The sequence below is a fragment of the Helianthus annuus genome, chromosome 7, assembly GCF_002127325.2.
Source record: "Helianthus annuus cultivar XRQ/B chromosome 7, HanXRQr2.0-SUNRISE, whole genome shotgun sequence".
NCBI classification, from domain to species: Eukaryota; Viridiplantae; Streptophyta; class Magnoliopsida; order Asterales; family Asteraceae; genus Helianthus; species Helianthus annuus.
In genome coordinates this window covers 103199397-103221561 of record NC_035439.2, presented here as the reverse complement: position 1 = coordinate 103221561, position 22165 = coordinate 103199397, and positions in this window count along the sequence as shown.

The following is a 22165-nucleotide window of genomic DNA, read 5'->3' as shown; positions in this document are numbered from 1 at the left end:
GGAACAGTTGCAGGATACGCCTTTAAATTCTTAATCTCTCCTATACTTGTCGATATTTAAGCTACTTTGTGAATTATTATTATCTCGAACAGCACTCTTTGACCTGACACGTTGATCTCGGATATCACCTCACACGTGATTGTTTTAATATGAAACTCATCAATGTTGTCATGGTCCGCACCGCTTACCAACGTGCCGACTTATTTACCAAAGCTTTTGACAAATCTAGATTTGACTTCTTAATTTTGGTAAACGGCATTAAGGTCAAGCAAAAGAGTAAACCAACATCGGAAAATCATTTTTGTAAATATCTTTGTGTGTTTTTAAATTTATCTTAGCTTATTGATTTTAGGGGGAGTATATCCAAAAATCTGAAAATCCAAAAACATCGAAAAATTTCAAAAACACAAAAACAATAGAAAAACAAAAATGAGTTTCCTGGCGAGCAAAAGAGAAAATGATAGTACATCAGTGGTCTATCCAAACCTCTTTAAACCTTAAGTGTAAAATGATAAGCAGCTCTATATAAGATGTATCGGTAGGCTCACAATCATTTTAAAGTGTGCAGGGTGATATAAATCTTAAACCGACTGAAGACCAGGTGGGAACCATTCATTGGCATATGGTCTTAGTACCGAAATTTCGTTTGATAGATTGCCGAGGTTCTGAGATATTCGGTCTTTATGCTGCTTATCATCTGGGTATCATGGTTGTATCTTTTACCGAAAAATAACGGGGACGCAAGTCTAGATCTTCCATGATACTATACATACGTGTACATATCTCATACTGCATTCGACCTCAATAAGTGATAAACAATCACATGTCCAAAACAAATAAGTGATAAAATATCACATTTATCCGGGTGTCAAGTTCGTCTCTCTGGTGTACGGAAGTACTGACCTGTTCACGGACTTGCACTTGTGCCCTCATGCATACGAAAATCAAGTTCCTCATCAATAAGTGATTATATCACATAGGGCTTGTTTTCAAATCAAAATAAGTGAGTATCTCACATTTTATACGGTCAAACAGATGATAATCGGTATACTCACCGGTAAGATGAACCCTCGTGCATACCTTGATACGGGAATGTGTCGTGATGTGGATGAACACCGGTCGGTAAGTATAAATCATACCTTAACGTATCCTCTAACCATGATTACATCTGATAAGTTGAGCTTAAGTGGACAACAATACCGATAATTGTTATAGGATGCTTATCTTAATGTTAACTAACTGAACAACAAGAGCGTTTTGGCATGACCGTACACTGATATGATTCTCTTACCCTCGAAACTCGCAAAAAGAATGTATGTATATATTTATTTACTGCTTTCAGTATTTACATTTAGAAAAGTCAAAAATCCCAAAAAGATTTTAGGTGTGTTTTAATTTAAACTTTATAAAAGCCAAAAAGATTTTATTTCTATTTTATTTTCGATCGTACGATGTTGGAACTCGAGTCTTCGTTGCCTGAAACCTGAACGAAAACCGAAATGACTAAATCTTCATAAACGGTCGAAATTTGCATGTTTTGAAAGTTGAAATCTGAAATTGATAAATTTGAAAAACTTTCAAACTGTCGGACAGTGTTTGATGGTGACATGGTCATGAGTGTGTCATTTTTTTTATGATTAACTATATTCCAAGCAGTTGTTCTCATTACGCGTGTAGATTTCTTGCATGTGCAGATTCTAAAGGCTAGGAGAACATGGTCGATGACAAAGCTTTGGAATGAAGACACGACATGAAGGCACTCAAAGGATGAAGATAATCGAGTTGCCGCTGACCATCGTCAACACCACAAGGATCTCACTTCATAAAGATAAAGTATTTCACGAGCATAACTCAAGGGGGAGCTTATGTTAAGGGGGAGTTTGTTAACACACTTCCTACATGATACGGGTAGTTTGTTGATACACTCTCTGCTTTCAATACGTGAAGACTTTGAAGATCCTCCGACATTGAAGACTTGAAAGGACATCAGAGTTTTGAGAACTCGAAGACCAAAGACCATCGAAGTTCGAGACGAGTCTACATCTATAGAAAATAAAGACAAAGCTACAGCCAAGGGGGAGTTTGTTGATGCACTTGTGTCTGTACTTTGTCTGTATTCGGTCTATATGTAAACGATGTCCTTGTCAGTCCTGTAAGTTGACCAAGTCAACCGTCCTCCTGGTTTGACTTGGCCCAACAGTTAGAAATATGTTTGTGAAGTGTCTGAGTCGAAGGATGAGCAATCGAAGGATTATGTCTATCCTTCGATTGGCTCGAAAGATAAACCACGAAGGATACTGATGGACTTCGAAGGATATACTATCCTTCGAAGTATATATGGATCCTTCGATGGCCATTGTGGTCGACAGATGGTCCTTCGGACAATCTGTCTAATCCTTCGACCAGACCTGCTGTGTGTGGGTATAAATACCCATGTAGTGTGTTGTTTTGCAAGAGACTTGAGAGGCTTGTTAGATAGATGCACACATAGAGAGAGTTGGAGAGCATTCTATCAAAACACACACACACACACTAGAGAGTTTGCAAGTTAGATTTGTAAACATTGTGCTTGTAACCGGAACCTTCATTCGTATTAATACAGTAGGTGTTAATCGGTGAACCCTTGTGTGTTTGTGTTTATACTTGTCTCATCCCGGTTTGCTTGCTAGCTTGGATTCCGCACTCGCTAGTGGGTTTGTATAACAAGGTTTAGGTTCGTCATCCTCCGAAGAGGGACCTACATATACTTCACTAAAACGGGTCAGAACTGAAGTCAAAGCAAAAGTCAAACTTTTGCGACATTCGGCTCCGAACCGGGTCAATATAGCAAATGGTCGATTCAAACGAGCGCAAATAAGTTTATATGCTTAATATCATGTTTTATGAACATCAAAGCAGGTTTCATAACGTATACATTACAGATTATGTAGAAAACGGCAAAATTGCTTTCTGTTGACTTTTTAAGTGCGCGTTTGACTCGATATTTGACATAGTTAGAGTGGTGATCAGAGGGAACCCTTTTAGGGGTTTATTACCCACATAAATACCAACTCAAAACTACTTTTGATCCGACAATTCACTGGACCATTTGTGAGTTATCGCTATAACAACCGTTAGTTACGACGGTTGAGTTTATAAGCTAAAACTATGGAAATGTATGACCAAAATGGTTATGAACGACTTACAGAAGTGGTATCTTGCTTAGAGAGCAGAAGAGAATGCTAGAGAGCTCTTGGAATGATCAGATGAATGAGTTTGTGTTGGGGTGAAAGTTGTGTGCATAATGTGGCTATTTATAGTGAAGCCAAGCATCTAGGATCATCACAAACACCTACAACAGGCCAGGGATGATGGGCATGTGTCCCCTGAAGCTATGGGTCAAGTGTAGGGTGCCCATGCTTCATTTATTGAGGTTTGATCGTTCATAATGTTCAAAAGGCAAGAAAACACAAAGTTTCTGCATCTGGGCGTCCCACGCGGCCCGCATGGGAGTTCCATGCATGTTTAATGCGGGTCGCCTGAGTTTCAAATATCAGACGCGTATCTTAAGGGGGCTCGCGGCCCGCCTCAACTTAAGCCTAACCTTCACGCGGGTCGCGAGAGGTCTGTTTTTCAGGTTTTTAAAATCTTTTGTAATGATTACGAAATCCTGGTAATTAATAACGAAATCTTTCGTAATGATTTACCTGACCTTTCGGGTTTGAAGGGGTAACTTTGCGGTTTGGCCCTCGGTTAATTACAACTAAGGACCTCGTGTTATTTACCCGCATTGTTAAGTCCCTATTTAGTTTATTAATTATTCAGAAAGCCTTAACTTTCATTATTGACGCTTTTAACCCTTCTTATACGAATTTGATCGTAACTTTCCTGTTTCATAACGAAATTTCGCGAAATTTATATATTATATTTTAGTGAGTGTATAACACTGTTACAAAGCTTTGGGAACATTAAAGGGTCACTCAGAGGTATAATTAAACATGTTGACACGGTTAACCCCTGTAGCTTGTAATCTCTCACTTTCTTTCGTGTTTCGCTTCTGTACGATCTATGATTCATTCGTATGAAGGTTCAAGCATTATTTAGGGTTACTATACAGTATATTTACCCTTGTTGTCATTTATAACCCTCGAATTTATATACTTTCAAGGTTTGTCAAAATTAGTCCTTTATTTAATATCAATGCCACGTGTAAACAAACGACACGTGTTAACACATTATTGGACACAAAAATTCGAGGTGTTACATCCTCACCCCCTTAAAATAAATCTCGACCCGAGATTTACTCAAATAAATAGGGGTACTTTTCTTTCATTGTGTCTTCGACTTCCCACGTATATTCGGGACCTCTATGAGCATCCCATTTGACCCTTACAATCGGTACGTGCTTTCTTCGAAGCTTCTTCACCTGTCGATCTTCAATCGACAAAGGTTTTTCTATAAATTTTAAGCTCTCATCTATATGCACATCTGTGTGTGGAATCACCAATGATTCATCGGCGAAGCACTTTTTGAGATTGCAGATGTGGAACACATTGTGAATTCCATTGAGTTCTTCAGGCAAGTTCAACTTATAGGCGACTGACCCGACCCGTTCAATGACCTCAAAAGGTCCTATGTATCTTGGACTCAGTTTGCCTTTCTTGCCGAAACGCATCACCCCCTTCCAGGGTGATACCTTAAGCAACACTTTTTCACCTACTTCGAAGTGAAGATCCTTACGTTTTGGATCAGCGTAGCTTTTCTGCCTATCGCGGGCAGCCTTGAGACGTTCCCGGATCTGGACAATCTTGTCCGTTGTCTGGAAAACAATCTCTGGTCCTGATAATTGGACCTCTCCTACTTCCGCCCAACAAACATGCGATCTACATTTCCTACCGTATAATGCCTCGAAAGGCGCAGCCTTTATGCTGGTGTGGTAGCTATTATTGTAGGAGAATTCGATCAGGGGTAGATTCTTATCCCAGTTACCGCCTATATCGATTGCACATGCACGAAGCATGTCTTCTAGCGTTTGAATGGTACGCTCACTTTGACCGTCTGTCTGTGGATGGTAAGCCGTACTGAAGTTCAAACGCGTGCCCAAAGATTGCTGGAAACTCTTCCAGAAATGAGACGTGTACCTGGTATCCCTGTCGGAGATAATAGTCACAGGTATGCCGTGTAAGGCTACAATCTTATCAACATAAAGTTGGGCTAACATATCGGAGCTATACGTCTCCTTGATGGGTAGAAAATGAGCTGATTTAGTCAGCCTATCGACTATGACCCATATTGTATCGTTTCCTTTCCTGGTTTTGGGTAACTTGGTTATGAAGTCCATAGTTACGCATTCCCACTTCCACTCGGGAAGCTCAGGCTGTTGTAGCAAGCCAGACGGCTTTTGGTGCTCGGCTTTGACTTGAGCACAAGTCAAGCACTTTGCTACGTGGGCGGCCACAGACTTTTTCAAGCCTATCCACCAATAATTTGCCTTTAAATCTTGATACATCTTGTCAGCACCAGGATGGACCGAATATTTGGAACTATGGGCTTCCTGGAGGATAACATCTCGTAGTCCTCCATAAATCGGAACCCATATTCGTCCGTTTAATCTAAGGATTCCATCCTTGCTAAGAGTCAACTGCTCCTCAGTTACTCCTAACTTTTCATTAGGATAATTAGCTTCCAACACAGCCTCTCGCTGTGCAGCTAAAATCCTTTCAATTAAATTGTTCTTGACCTCAATGCTTTTGGCATTGATTCGAATAGGTTTTACCCTTTCTTTCCTGCTTAAGGCATCAGCGACCACATTCGCCTTGCCGGGATGGTACCTGATCTCGCAATCATAGTCATTCAAGGTTTCCATCCAACGGCGCTGCCTCATGTTCAACTCCTTCTGGTTGAACAGGTACTGGAGGCTTTTGTGATCAGAATAAATCACAAATTTAATACCATAAAGGTAATGCCTCCACAATTTTAGTGCAAATACAACGGCACCCAACTCCAAGTCGTGGGTGGTGTAATTCTTTTCGTGCACCTTTAATTGCCTTGAAGCATAGGTAATCACCTTGCCCTTCTGCATGAGCACACACCCCATGCCCGTGTGTGATGCATCGCAGTAAACTACGAATTCATCTGTACCCTCTGGTAATGTCAGCACAGATGCGTTGCTTAGCTTTTGCTTCAGTATTTCGAAGGACTCTTGCTGCTTTGGTCCCCAAATAAACTTTTCTTTCTTCTTGGTTAGGGAAGTCAAGGGCGCAGCAATCCTCGAAAAATTTTCAATAAACCTCCTGTAGTACCCTGCTAACCCCAGGAAACTACGGATTTCGGTAGGCGTCTTTGGCTCTTGCCAGTTCATGACCGCCTCTACCTTAGTGGGATCCACTTGGATACCACGCTCACTCACAACGTGACCTAAAAACTGAACCTCTCGTAGCCAGAATTCACATTTCGAGAATTTGGCGTAGAGTTTCTCACGCTGTAGTAATTCGAGAATGCAACGAAGGTGCTTCTCGTGGTCAGCTTGGTTCTTGGAATATATAAGGATATCGTCGATGAAGACTATGACAAATTTGTCCAAATACGGCTTGCAGACGCGATTCATGAGATCCATGAATGCAGCCGGTGCATTTGTGAGCCCAAAAGGCATCACTAGGAACTCGTAATGACCATAGCGAGTTCTAAATGCTGTCTTATGTACATCCTCATCTCTGACCCTTAGCTGATGATAGCCCGACCTCAAGTCGATCTTCGAGAAATAGCTTGCTCCTTGCAGTTGATCGAACAGATCATCGATCCTTGGCAAAGGATATCTGTTCTTTATGGTAACTTTATTTAGCTCTCGATAATCGATGCACAACCACATCGATCCATCCTTCTTCTTTACAAATAGGACTGGTGCTCCCCAGGGAGATGAACTGGGTCTGATAAAACCTTTCGCCAGCAGTTCATCCAACTGGGTCCTCAGTTCTTTCATTTCAGTAGGAGCTAGCCTGTAAGGTGCTCTAGCTATAGGAGCCGCTCCAGGAATGATGTCTATTCTGAACTCCACTTGTCTATCTGGTGGCAAACCAGGTAGTTCTTCAGGAAAAACCTCGGGGTATTCAGAAATGACAGGAAGATCCTCGATCTTCGGCTTAGGTTCTTCTATTATCACCTGAGCCATGTAAATTACGCAGCCTCTGTTCAAACACCTTGAAGCTTTGAGCATAGATACGTCCTCGGGTAACCCGTACTGCGTATCTCCTCGAATGGTAAGCGATTCGCCACTCGGAGTCTTTAATACTATGTGCCTTTTGCCGCAAATGATTTAGGCCTGATTACGGGATAACCAGTCCATGCCTAGCACAATGTCGAAACCCGCTAATTTGAAGGGAAGTAGGGATAAAGGAAAAGAATGGTTCCTAATGGATATTTCACATCCTTCTAGAACAGTAGAGACGGTTTCTATCGTGCCGTCTGCTAACTCTACTTCGTATTTCACATCAAGGGTTTTGATAGGCATATTTAGTAGTTGGCAAAATTTCTGGTCTACAAAGGATTTATCAGCGCCAGAATCGAATAGTACTCTTGCAAATATATTATTTACGAGAAAAGTACCTGTAAGCACGTTGTCGTTCTGGACCGCTTCCTTTGCATCCATGCGGAAAACTCTCGCATTTGACTTCTTGGTCTCTTCCGCCTTCTTGGCATACTTAGGGCAGTTACTCTTGATGTGCCCCTTTTCATTACAACCATAGTAGGTTGCATCCTTGATCTTTTTGCACTCCACAGTCTTATGATCCTTGGACTTGCATAGTCCACAGGAAGGAGTCTTTGATTGCGACTGTGAGTTTGATGCAAATCTGCACTTCCCAGAGTGGGGTTTCTTGCAGATTTTGCAGTTGAGCCTTTCACCAGCTTGCCCATCCTTCTTGGCCTCAGCCCCTTTCTTGCCGTCACCGTTTCCACGGTGCTTCTTTCCAGATCTTCGTGAGGTATCATCCTCACGTTTCCTCTTCTCAGCCTCCTTGCTCCTTAGGGTCCTCAGGCGGACCGCGTCTAAAGTGAGAGACAAGGAGAGGTCAGTAACTGACCTGAAGGTCGTCGGTCGGGAGGCCTTTACACTTGCCTTTATCGCAGGCTCCAAGCCCCCAATGAAACGGGCGATTCTTCTAGACTCTGGTGTCACAAGGTACGAAACCAGGCGAGACATCGTATTGAAGCTCGTCAAATAAGCCTGGCAGTCCAGGTTCGTCATTACCAGTGACACAAAGTCAGCCTCGATCTTCTCAACCTCATGCTGAGGGCAGTAGTTTTCCTTAATGAGAGCAATAAATTCCTCCCATGTCATCTTGTACAAAGCAGACTTACCAGATGCCTGCACCAACGCTCTCCACCATGCCAGGGCCTCGCCCTTAAATGACTGGGACACATACTTCACCACATCCCTCTTTGCACACCCGCTGATGTCCACAATAGTGTCCATCTCATCTAGCCAGGTGATACAATCAACAGCACCTTTCTCCCCTGTAAATTCCCGGGGCTTACAAGATACAAAGTATTTGTAGGTGCAACCCTTAGCATTGGATGCATCAGTATATTCTCTATCGCGAAGAACGCTGTTCTCAGTGGACGAGTGTTTGTCGTCATCTTTCTTGGGTTGAGAGGGTGGTTTGGAGTGTGTCTTTGGTTTAGAGGGTGGTTTTGATACGGTTCTGCCTTGGGACTCAGTATATTGACGATCAAGAGCTGCCTGAACAACATTGTCAATCAGAGCTTTTAGCTGTGTGCCTGTCAGATGCACTGGCGCATTGTCGTAGTCATCTTCATTTGTATGGCTGTTCTCTCCATTGGGATCCGCCATTGTAACTTGAATCTGCTACAGAAGATAACAAAATTTTATTCAGGAGATTATTATATAATTGTCTTTTATGACAATTTGTCAACCATGGTAACAGAGACCATATTTGGTTAACTTATTACTCATTAATTATTAGGGTCTGAATATATCCTATTTCAGCTATATAAATAACATTGGCGGCATAAAGCCTAATTACGAGGATGTTTTATATTATTAGCCGAGATTTCAGAGAATCAAAGGAATAGAGATTTGAACCGTAGTTCTTTTATCTCCTTCTGACAGAGAGTCATAGACCACCACTGCCTTTTGTCCTTATAAGACAATTGTTATGGCCCATAGGCACTACACCTCTAATGGATGTTTCAATATGGTTGGCCCGTAGGCACTACATCACTAATGGATGTTTTAATAGGATTGGCCCGTAGGCACTGCATCACTAATGGATGTTTTAATAGGATTGGCCCGTAGGCACTGCATCACTAATGGATGTTTTAATAAGACTGATCACTTGCATAGGTGATTTAACCCACGATTTATAAATCATTTAGTTGGGCTTTGAAATCCTTAAAGGATTATTGTATAAGAATGACGTGCGTGATTTTAACGAATCACATCTGCCATGGTTGCTAACATGCTTGCAGCGGTTAACAAGGAATCTGAATCTTTTAATTAAGTCCTACCATCTTGACCGGATCTTAAAAGACACCAGGCTAGGTTTCACTCGTAAGATTCTTTATTTAGGCAGATCAATTTAAAAGGATTGGTTTTGATTTATTTCATACATATTAAAACAAAACTCATAACATACATTCCATAATCTCAAATACAATCACATATTGCCCTAAACGGGTCTTTCAAATAGTACATACCTCCATAGAGGTTTAAAATGAGTGACAAGTCCACGCAGGGACTAATACAGGATAGGTGTCCATGTAAGGACTAAAAGATAAGTCCACGTAGGGACTGAAATACGATAAGTGTCCACGCAGGGACTTATTTCAAAATAGAAATTACATTAGTACAACTATTAAGGGCTAATGGTCACGTTTCTTCTTTTTGCCCTTTAGTAGGTTCGCCAAGCCTTTGAGAAATCCTCGGTGGCTCTTTTTCTCTTCTTCGAACTCTCTCTCCACACGATCTAGTCGATGGAGTATCTCTTCCTGTTCAGGAGGAGAGAAACGTGGTTGTGGCGCTTGTTGCGGAACTGGAGGTCTGGGAGGTATTGGATACCCATGAGCTGAGTAGTCCGCTGCTCCCATGTTCCCGTGAGCTCCGTCAGGGTAGCGTGCGTTATACCTAGCCGACACCACATATGGGTCGCGCTCATAATTGTAGTTGTATTGTGCTTGTGACGGTTCGAACGGGTTGTAAGCCGTTGGACCCGTGTAAGCAGGTATGGGTTGGTCATACCCAAATGGTGGCGAATTTGGTGCAGCTGGTGCGGAGTTCGCCTCCTGTATAGGACTTGAAGGTCCTTCTTCTTGTAGTGGCGGATAGTGGCTACTACTAGAGTGTCGAGGGGTGCTGAAGTGGATACCCCCTCCTCCTCGTGTGGACATACGAGCATTTGTCCTCCTACGCCTTGGCGGATCAGGCATTACTGGTTGCGCCGGTGGCGGAGGTGGTGGCGTAACTGCCTCAAAGCGTGAATCCTCAGAGGGATCCTGTGGATGTCGCGGTTGTTGTGATGCCTGTTGAGGTGGCGTGTAGTACCACTCATGTCGGTCGAACAACGCTTGGAAACTGTCTGGTCCCTGATAGGGTGTGCCATGGAAGGATGACCCATCAGAGACTTCTATCGGATGCGTGGGCGTACCACGAGCAGGTTCAGTTGGATTAGTATCTTCATCCATATGGTCTTCGGAGAAGTGATCTTGTGGCCCTAGTGGAACAAAGCCTGAAGGTTCCTGTATGTAGTCAGCTGGATTAAACTGACCTATGAAGTATGGAGTAGGGTCGTCATAATTCCGGTGCGATACCGAACGTTGTAGAGGTATGAAGGAAGGTTGTGGGTTGTTGGGATCATTCTCTGAGTTTGGCCCAAAGGAGTGCCGATAGGATGGCGTCGAGCTGTGCGAGGTGGAATGCCTCGCGGGTTCGTAAAGATCTCTTCGTCGTTGTGGTTCTTCGCTCCTTGTCATCGAAGGATGTCTTGTACCTGATGGTCCAGCTTCGTTATCGTGATGTGTCACGACATCTCCTCTGCCTCTTCTTCCCCTTCCTCTTCCTCGGAATATAACAGGTGGCATTTTCCTGTTTTATAAAACTTTAAATTCCAGTAATAAAAGAAAAAGACAAAATTGGAATAACAATTCGAATTTGTCCTAAGTTCTTGTCTAGACTCAAGTATGTGCAATTGTGTCATTGAGATTAAACACATTAGGATAGTGTTTAATTCACTCAATGTTGGCTCTGATACCAACATGTCACACCCCGATTTCCACGTGTCTCACCAGTGGGCCCGGTGGGGGATTACCGTGACGATGTTGGCAACAATATAGTCAAACCACACAATTATATAAATGCACAGCGGAAGCTTAAAGATAAATATATACTTCAACCTCTAGTTGTAATATCAAATGTATTACAGAAGTCGAATATATCCACAGCGGATCAAAATAATAAAATATTGTTCATTCAGATACGGCATCGAGTTTGCGAGACTATTCGTGATGCTTAGGAAGCTAATACCAGCCCATTTCGTATAGTACTTGCACTTAATCTTTTTGGGGAAAATACGTCAGTTTACACTCGTAAATACATTCAACTGACACATTTGAAAATGTTTATTAAAATTGATTTGAATGCACCAGGCACAAACTCTTTTATAACTTGGGAAAATTATTAAAATCTTGTGAACGTTTTACATGTTCTTTTATGCGTTCAGTAGCCCGGGTCGTGCCGGGTTAAAGATTTATAGACACACCACATCGCGTAAAACCGTAGTATAAAAACCAACGGCTACGTCTTTTAATTTAATGTCGACAATATATACCGGGTGTACGCCTACACCGGGATGTCGATGGTCGTGGCCATTTCGTAAAATGATGCCAAGGATATCCGGGACAACGGTCATTAAACCCCCCAAAGGCTTCTAAGAAACAAAACTGTTTAAATGAGCCGATCATATTATTTAATTAACAACCTAAGCGATGGAAAAATATAATGCTCAAACAAGCGGTATTAACATACCGTAACCCAAGCCCATATAGGGGAAATAAGTTAAAGTATTTACCTTTGCAAGTATATATCCTTAGTTCGATTAAATCACCGATAGCTTTTACCGGGGCTCCTAATCTGGAACGAAGGTTTTAATTAACCTCTTAGAATCCTAACGGGTCCTTATATTAGCCGTAGCCTAGACCGGTTGGTTCCGATATATAGAGATATGGTTTAATCGCGCGAAAAGGCGAAAACCGAGAATGGAGTGTGATTCTGACCCGACAAGTTCAGAGACTTGTTTTATATGGGTTTATGGTTCACACTCTGGAATTTGGGGTTCAAATAATATAATTTGACCCGTATCGGCTAAATTATGAAAACTAGTTTCATAAGCCGAACCGTGCGCGCAATAGGCGAAACGGTTAACCATGAGAGTCCTACGCTTATTTCCTAGGTCAATATGCCTTAAAGAGGTTGTGGTATCAGTAGGATACCTTCCGTGATGCCCGTAACGAGTTTAAGTTAATATTACGCCCCGTAGGGGTTTTTCGGTCATTTTAAAGACTTTTAAAGAGCTTTTCGAGTTATACAGGAAATTTGGGTTTCCCGAACAGCTTATAAAGCTTAAAATACTTTATTTATTATTTGGAACCAGTAGCAACTGGAATCGGGTCAAAAGACCTTGTAGAACTCATGTTTTGGCCGAAAAGGGCATATTCGGTATTTACCGAACCGTAGCCATAACCGCAGGTTATGAGCAAGGTAAAAATTATTAAAAATCTTTAAAATTCCCAAAATAATAATTTATAACAGTGGGTAAAAGTTTTGGTGACGAAATCTTGGTTTAGATGGGCGTTATGCTAATTGCGCCGTTTATTACAAAAGTTTATTTAAATTACGCTATTTAGCATAACTCTCATTCTAGACCTCGGATTGACGTGAAACTTTAAGGACATGCTTATAATTTAATAAGCAAGGTTCTGGTCCGTTCACGTGTCCGAAATACTCGTTTTATTTTCAAAATGGCGTTACGGTCAACTTCTAGGCGATTAACGGAAATGCGCAAAAGACACGGATAACTCATGAACCGATCACAGAGGTTTATACCATCATGTAACCTGGTCCTAAGAGAGTCCTAAGGTATATCTATACTTCACTAAAACGGGTCAGAACTGAAGTCAAAGCAAAAGTCAAACTTTTGCGACATTCGGCTCCGAACCGGGTCAATATAGCAAATGGTCGATTCAAACGAGCGCAAATAAGTTTATATGCTTAATATCATGTTTTATGAACATCAAAGCAGGTTTCATAACGTATACATTACAGATTATGTAGAAAACGGCAAAATTGCTTTCTGTTGACTTTTTAAGTGCGCGTTTGACTCGATATTTGACATAGTTAGAGTGGTGATCAGAGGGAACCCTTTTAGGGGTTTATTACCCACATAAATACCAACTCAAAACTACTTTTGATCCGACAATTCACTGGACCATTTGTGAGTTATCGCTATAACAACCGTTAGTTACGACGGTTGAGTTTATAAGCTAAAACTATGGAAATGTATGACCAAAATGGTTATGAACGACTTACAGAAGTGGTATCTTGCTTAGAGAGCAGAAGAGAATGCTAGAGAGCTCTTGGAATGATCAGATGAATGAGTTTGTGTTGTGGTGAAAGTTGTGTGCATAATGTGGCTATTTATAGTGAAGCCAAGCATCTAGGATCATCACAAACACCTACAACAGGCCAGGGATGATGGGCATGTGTCCCCTGAAGCTATGGGTCAAGTGTAGGGTGCCCATGCTTCATTTATTGAGGTTTGATCGTTCATAATGTTCAAAAGGCAAGAAAACACAAAGTTTCTGCATCTGGGCGTCCCACGCGGCCCGCATGGGAGTTCCATGCATGTTTAATGCGGGTCGCCTGAGTTTCAAATATCAGACGCGTATCTTAAGGGGGCTCGCGGCCCGCCTCAACTTAAGCCTAACCTTCACGCGGGTCGCGAGAGGTCTGTTTTTCAGGTTTTTAAAATCTTTTGTAATGATTACGAAATCCTGGTAATTAATAACGAAATCTTTCGTAATGATTTACCTGACCTTTCGGGTTTGAAGGGGTAACTTTGCGGTTTGGCCCTCGGTTAATTACAACTAAGGACCTCGTGTTATTTACCCGCGTTGTTAAGTCCCTATTTAGTTTATTAATTATTCAGAAAGCCTTAACTTTCATTATTGACGCTTTTAACCCTTCTTATACGAATTTGATCGTAACTTTCCTGTTTCATAACGAAATTTCGCGAAATTTATATATTATATTTTAGTGAGTGTATAACACTGTTACAAAGCTTTGGGAACGTTAAAGGGTCACTCAGAGGTATAATTAAACATGTTGACACGGTTAACCCCTGTAGCTTGTAATCTCTCACTTTCTTTCGTGTTTCGCTTCTGTACGATCTATGATTCATTCGTATGAAGGTTCAAGCATTATTTAGGGTTACTATACAGTATATTTACCCTTGTTGTCATTTATAACCCTCGAATTTATATACTTTCAAGGTTTGTCAAAATTAGTCCTTTATTTAATATCAATGCCACATGTAAACAAACGACACGTGTTAACACATTATTGGACACAAAAATTCGAGGTGTTACATCGAGAAATAGTGAACATGTGGTAAACCTAGAACATAATCTCCTAGAAAAACTGCTGACAAATTAAACTTGATAATCTACATCTAAAATGTAGGTAAGTATAGCATTCATGCAGAATAACAGATGTTGGACATGATATTGAGCTCACACAAGACAAAATCAATCCCCACATCTGAACAGCCAGATGCTAAAATTATTTGTCAAAAGTTGAAACACTGCTGCACTAACAGTTGTTATACTAATGGTCTTCATTTTGTTTTCTACCACTGTTTTTCCTGAAAACTACTGATTGTGCCTCAAACATCTGCTCTCTAATGTCTGTCCACTGCTGAAAGTCAACCTCTGTTCTCATTTTCCTCTGATAAGCACTGTTGTTCAAAATCAGTGTTTTATCCACTGATATGCTATCCACTGATGTAGTAAAAGCATCCACTAATGGTAAAAATCACCCACTGCTTCATTTATTACCGTTGTAACCACTGATGCTTGTTTCATCAATGGCCCCCAAAACAACTGTCCTCCATTATTTACTCTTCCATCAGGGGTTGACACGTGGTCGGTTTTTTAGTCGTCAGATCATTATAACCACTGCCACGTCAGTATTCACTTTTTCCCTAAATAAAACCCTGATCAAAACCCCAAACAGGGTTTCACTGTCGAATTGAATTCCAAACATTCTCTTCACAAAGCAGTTTCCCACTCATAACTCCAAAAACATTCTTCGATCTTCTTCATCAAAAAATGACGAAATCAAAATCGAAAATCAAAATCATCTTCTTCCTCCGCTCCCACTGACGCCACTCAAATGGCCACTGAAACCACAGAAATTCGTTACAAATCCCCTCACAACTATGTGGGCATACTCACAAAACCCACAACCAACAACTCCTTCGACTCCATCATCGACATCTTATCTGCATCAAAGTACAAAACTTTGATAACAGCAGACGCTCCCATTTATCTTCAAACCCAGAGAGAGTTCTGGAACAAGGCTACCCTTGAAAAACAAGGAGAGACTGTCACAGCCATCAACTCCTCGATACAGGGTAAAAAGATCCAAATCACTCCACAATCTATTTCAAAAGTCTTCAAACTCGATGATTTGAAAGGTAAAACCTCATTTTCTAAAACCGAGTTGAAAAAGGATTTCTTAAATAGGGGTTATGTAGAGCAACCAAAAAGGGATACCTTACAAAAAGGTTTTTTCCCTTCTGCACCAAGGTTTTTATTTCACACTCTGTTGATGTGTGTTTCGAATAAAACAACTGCTTTTAACGAAATACCATCAAAAAATCAATGCCTGGGATATGCAATCTTAAACAGTGAAAATTTTAATTATTCCCAGGAAATTTTTGATGAAATGGTTAAAAACGTTGATAGCAAAGCATTTCTGCTCTTTCCAAGGTTTTTAAGCTATTACTTTGAACAAAATTTGTAAAAGAAGATGCAGAATTGCCCAAACAAGGTGCTCATTTTAAAATAAACTGTTTAACGCCTGAAACATTCTCTAGAATGTTGGCACCTATAAAAACAAAATCAGAGGTACCTGAGCAGAATTTAGCAGATGAAACTGCTCCTCAGGTATCGGCTGCTGAGCCCACTGCTCCAGGTGATCAAAGCAGCACACCCACTGTTTTGAAACCCACACCTGCCACCACCAAAAGAACAAAAAGAAAACATCCAGAAATCCCCCCAAACCCAAAACAAAGGCACCTCTGGAAGATGAGATCCCAGAGCAAATGCCCGTGACAACACAAATGTCACCAATAACCACTGTTGCTACTTCCTCACAGCAGTTGGAAGAAAGATCTCCACCATTGCCTCAAACTCCTCCTGCATCCTCACAAAAGGATCAGGTTGTAAACACAGGGACCCCATAATATGAAGCTCTGGACCCACTCGGTTCCATCTTCCACAGTCCTGATCCCAAGGACATGTCTCTTTCAACTCCTTTACCCTCACCCCCTACATTACCACCATTAATAATACCCTTGTTGCATACAGTTGGTATTACTCAGACACAAACCAGTTCCTCTCAAACAACTATCACCGAGAGTATACTCCCATAAGTGATTGGGTCTGATGTTGATATCTTTGTTATCCCAGCAACAACTGAGGAGGTTACACTGCATGAGTTACAAGTAACTCCTGTCAGTAGTTCAAGTGGAGCAGCCTCTACAAATGTTGAACCCACTGGTTTACATTTGGACAGTGGTTACATTCATAAGACTCCCTTGAAGGCAATTTCTTCAATAGCACCAATGAGAACCACCAGTAAGCTTGTTTTAACCACTGGCAACATCAAAAGGTTATCAAGTGCTGAAGAAAGAAGTCCTCAGTACCAAGAACAAGGGGCATCAATGAATGACTTTTGGGATTCAGTCCCTAAGTTACACATTGGTAAAACCACTGCTGGTGGGGATTCAGATGATCCCATTAACTTGGGTGATGATTCAAAATATCAGGAATTGACGGGCAGGGTTGAAAACCTGAAAACCTCAGTTGCTGAAATAAAGGATATGGTGCAGCAGCTGTTAAAAGCTCAGAAAGCCCAATCCACTGCTGCTCCAGCTCAAACACCTGCACAACAGGCACCTGCTGCAAATGAGTTATGGAACATGTTCCAACCACTGCTGGAAAGACAAAAGTAGATGGCTGATCAGCAGCATGCTATACATGTACAAAAGCTGACAAACATGGTGGAGTCAAGATTTAAAGATACACAGGCAGATATTAAAGCTATCAAGGCTCATATCCAAAGTGCCTCTGGAAAAGTTCCTCCCACTATCCTCTTCATGAATGAACCCTTCCCAGATAATGCCAAAAAGGTGGAGAAGATCAAGTCGAAAAAGAAAGGAATTGATGATGGCATCTTTATTGAGCCAGAAAATAGCCAAACCAAAGCTACTGCATCACCACACACAACATCACCACACAACACCACAACCACTGCTCCACCATCATCTGTGATCACATCACCAACAACAACTTCACCATCAAAAACAGCCACCCCATCATCACCTCCTGCTAAAAAGCAGAAGACAGCAGATGTTACAACATCTGCTGTAATGACAACAGTGGTTGAAACACCAGTTGTTCCAACTACTGTTAGTCAGTCACGCATCACCACTCAAACCCCTACTATCACAACCCCTGCTCAAAAGCAGAAGACATCTGCTGACATATCAGTAGTTGTAATGACAACAGCGGTTGAAACACCAGCTGTTTCAACCACTGTTACTCAACCATCCACCACTACTCTCACCATTCTCACATCACAACCAGCAAAGCTCTACACCAGAAAAAGAAAACTTACTCGGGCAAATGAGGACAAATATGATCCCATTGCTGCAAGATATCCATTGGAACTAGAAGCTATAAAAATGAGATGAGGCAATTCTACACTGATGATGATCCTTCAAACAAAAGATTTCCTTCACTCGTTGGCTTCATAGTCCCAGAAGACATGGATGAATACCTTGAGCTCAAAGCAAGACAGGATAAGATAAGAGCCAAGGTTGAATGTGAAGGTCAAAGTGATGTAGCCATTGCTGAAAGATTGGAATTTCTGCTCACAAAAGTCAAACAGATAAAAGATTTTGCACAAGAGCTGAGCAAAGAAAAGGCAGGTCAACGAAAAGAGATGAGAAGAAAACTTCTTGCATACATCATGCAAGAAAAATTTTATCCTGCTGAAGAAAACCAATTTGAAGAATGGCCAATAGTGGCTTTAAAGCATGAGGCTGATAGGATTGATAGAATCAAGAACGATCCTAGAAAGAAGAAGAATGCTCCAAATTGGAGCAAATACAAAAATCTCATCGCTGACCTAACAACTGAGTACAAAAGAAAGAAACAAGAGCTGGTTGAGGCAAAAGTGGACACTGCCAATGCCATATCAAAATGGTCAAAGCAGCATACTGATGAAGCCTATGAAAGGCTGAAGAAAAGAAAGATATTTGTTTCAGGCACTTCAAAGAAGCATGAACAAATGATGAAGCTTGAACAACAGATTGAAAACCTCCAAAAACTGTTCAAATCAGCTGATAATCCTATTCTTGTGTCAAACCAAGAAGAAGGAAAACAACTGTCTAGTGAAGAAGTACAGGAAAAGGAAGCTGAGTACTTCAAGGATACCATCATGAAAATGGGTCTAAAAGAAGATACCTCAGCAAAACTTCAAAACCTTTTTAAAGAGGTATTAGCCAAACCTGCATCACCAAACACTCCAACAGGCATGACAGACATTGAGAGGCAAGAGCTGATTGAAAGAGAGACTGCAGAAGATGTGGATGCAGCAAATAATGCTATTGAGAAGGCCCTCAAACAAATGTCTGACAGCTTACAACTTTTCACAAGGCCAACATCTCCAAACTCATCAGGAAATAACTCTCTCCCAAGAAACCCGTCTGGATTAAAAGTACCAAAGTGGATGTCTGATCAAAAGACCCATGTACTGACCTTGTTCAGATCCAACGGCGAAGTGAAGTACATATCAAGGAAAGAAGCACTAGACCTTAGTGTTGAATATTTGCAGGATCTCCTTGAACTTACACTGTGTAGGGATGAAGATGACACAAGTTCCAAGGATTTTGAAGAAGAATTTAAAAGGCAAGCTAAGGAACTACTGATGAAAAATAAAGGTCCAGAATAATGAAGGGTTTTGGCATTATCTGTTCCAGGGGGAGATTGTTGGGATTGAACCCTACCAGAGGAACAGATAATGAAAGCCAAAACCGGATCACAACAGTGGATTCAAAATAAGCAGCTGTTTACACTTGGCTTTCCCCTTGACAGTGGTAATCTAACAGCTGATAGATCTTAAGTAGTGCTCAATATAACAACTGATGAATCAAACACTGATGAAATTCTAAAGACTGCTGAAGACAAACACTGTTGCTCTATCTACTGTCGATTCCTAAGTACTGCTGAAGACACAAGCACTGCTCATTCAAGGACTGATCACCTTTGAAGAAAGCACTGATGCTCAACATCAGTGCTCAAGCTACAACAGCGGAACGTGAAGCAGTAGTTTTCTCCTGTTTTGTATTGTACTTATAATCAGTTGTTAAACATCAGTAGTTTGTATAGAACAATGTTTATAGGTTGTTAGGTTGTTAGATGTCACTACCTTGGTGACGTCAGCTAAGATGCCTTAGTGGTTTGGTTTGCCTATAAATAGAGCAGTACCCTGTACTGTTACATTTGATTGACTGAGTGGATTCTTCTTCTCCAGTCCAATCCTTTCATCTTGTGCAACCAACCTTGGAGCATCAGGCTGAGGGGGAGCTTAGTATTGTAAGCATGCTTGTAATCATTTGATTTGTATTGTAATCATTCGACTCAATTTGAAGCATGCGTTTATCAACTCTATTTCTCCTCTTTGATTGTGTTTACAAAGTTTGTTTTCACTTCCACTGCACTTAAATCTTCATTCATATCTTTTGATTAAATAAATTTACACAAACAAACACAATCATGACAGCCTCCGATCCTAACAATAGGTTTAAACTAAGGTGCATACATTGACAAAGTCTTGAAAAGGTTCAAGATGGAGAACTCTAAGAAAGGTTTGGTACCTATTCAAAAGAGGACAATATTGAGTGCGTCTCAATGTCCAAGCTCAAAGGATGAGCAAGAAAGAATGAAAGGAATCCCATATGTGTCCGCTATAGGATTCATTATATATGCAATGATATGCACTCTAGACCGGACAAGTCATGCACTTTAAGCATGACAAGTAGAGACCAGCGAAATCCAAGTAACGATCATTGGAGGACTGTTAAAAGTATATATTGAAATACCAAGAAGAAATAAGGATATGTTTCTAATATATGGATCTGGTGAAGAGGAACTCGTAGTAAAGGGTTGCACGGATACGAGCTTCCAAACTAATCGTGATGATTCTCGATCACAATCAGGGTAGCATTATCCACTACAGAATCAGAATACATCTCCGCTTCATTGATCGAGATGATTCATGTGGATCTGCCACTTGAATTATTGGCGATCTAGGGGTAGTCCCTACCATTCAGGACCCCTAGAGATCTTTGTGATAACGATGGTGCGATTGCTCAAATCAAGGAACCTCGTGCACATCAAAAGTCTAGGCACATTGAGCGGAGTTTCAACTACATAAGGGATGAAGTTGAAAAAGGAAATATATGTATTTGCAAAGTTCACACTGATCAAAATATTGTGGATCCACTCACGAAGCTCCTTGAATGGGCAAAGCATGAAAGGGTCATACTTGTGCCTTAGGACTTCGATATTCTAGTGATTGGATTTGATCTATTTTGTATTTGGATATTGGAACAATTGTTATTATAACTCTTTATGGTATGTTGAGTTATGTTCCATTTTAGCGTGTTTAAATCCATGAATAAGTCACTTATTCTAAATGTCCGTAGTCGATCATACTTGTGGGAATAAATATGAATGTAAGACTATTATGAACTTGGATTGGTGGATATTCATTAGGCATGAATATAGAGCAAAGTGTTGCTGCCAAGGTTCATAGATATTTGGGGGATACAAATATTGGACTGGCTCGCTCTCAAATGTTACTGCATGGAATCATTTGTGATTGATCATAAGTAAATTTGAGTAAAGGAGAATATCATGGTATCCTCTGACTTGAGATACATATTGGGTCTTGATATTTACCAAATATTATACCTTGACTTAGTTCTTCATTGTCTGTAATAAGACAGTACATAAGCCTAAACTCAGGTGTGATACAAGGTGATTGTGAGAGACGTATGTAGTCAAGAAAGGATTTGTTCCTCTTATTCGTTGAGAGTAAGATATCTAAGGCCTGCTAAAGTTAAATCAACAGAGAGTGATCACACTATGTCTCTGGATTTGACATGACATCTGTAACGAAAGGATAAATGATAGATTCACCTAAATCATGTTCAAGTAAGGGACTTGAAGGGGATGATGTTATTGAATGGCACATATAGTCATACATATTAGGGGTAGTAAACTGTAGTTAGGTGGTCTTTACTACTTGCATCAATCTTCTATGTATCTTGTGCAAGTGGGAGATTGTTGGACTCTGTATGCCCAAGACACATATTAAATTGATGTGACTAGTACATTATGATCCAAGTCTAGTCATACCCAATAACAAGCTAGACAAACACTTATAATATTTATTTATGATATGATCAAACAAATAAATATTAACACTTAGAATATTTAGAAATTGGTTTTATAAATAATTGCACTTGACAAAATAATAAATTATATGGATAATTTATTTTGAGAGAATATTTTATTTTGTTATTTAATGGGTTAAATAACATTTTAAAAAGGTTGTATAAGTCTTATAACATGTGATGTTATAATTTTATAAAAGTTATAAAATTAAATAAGACTTTAACTGTTAAAAGAATTTTGAAATTTTTTTTTATAAAAATCCATGTGCCCCCCCCCCCCCATGGTCTTCCCAAGATCATGTTTTGGTCCAATAACATTACATGCAATTGTCATAACTAGATGACTTTTGATTGGGTGTTATGGGTGG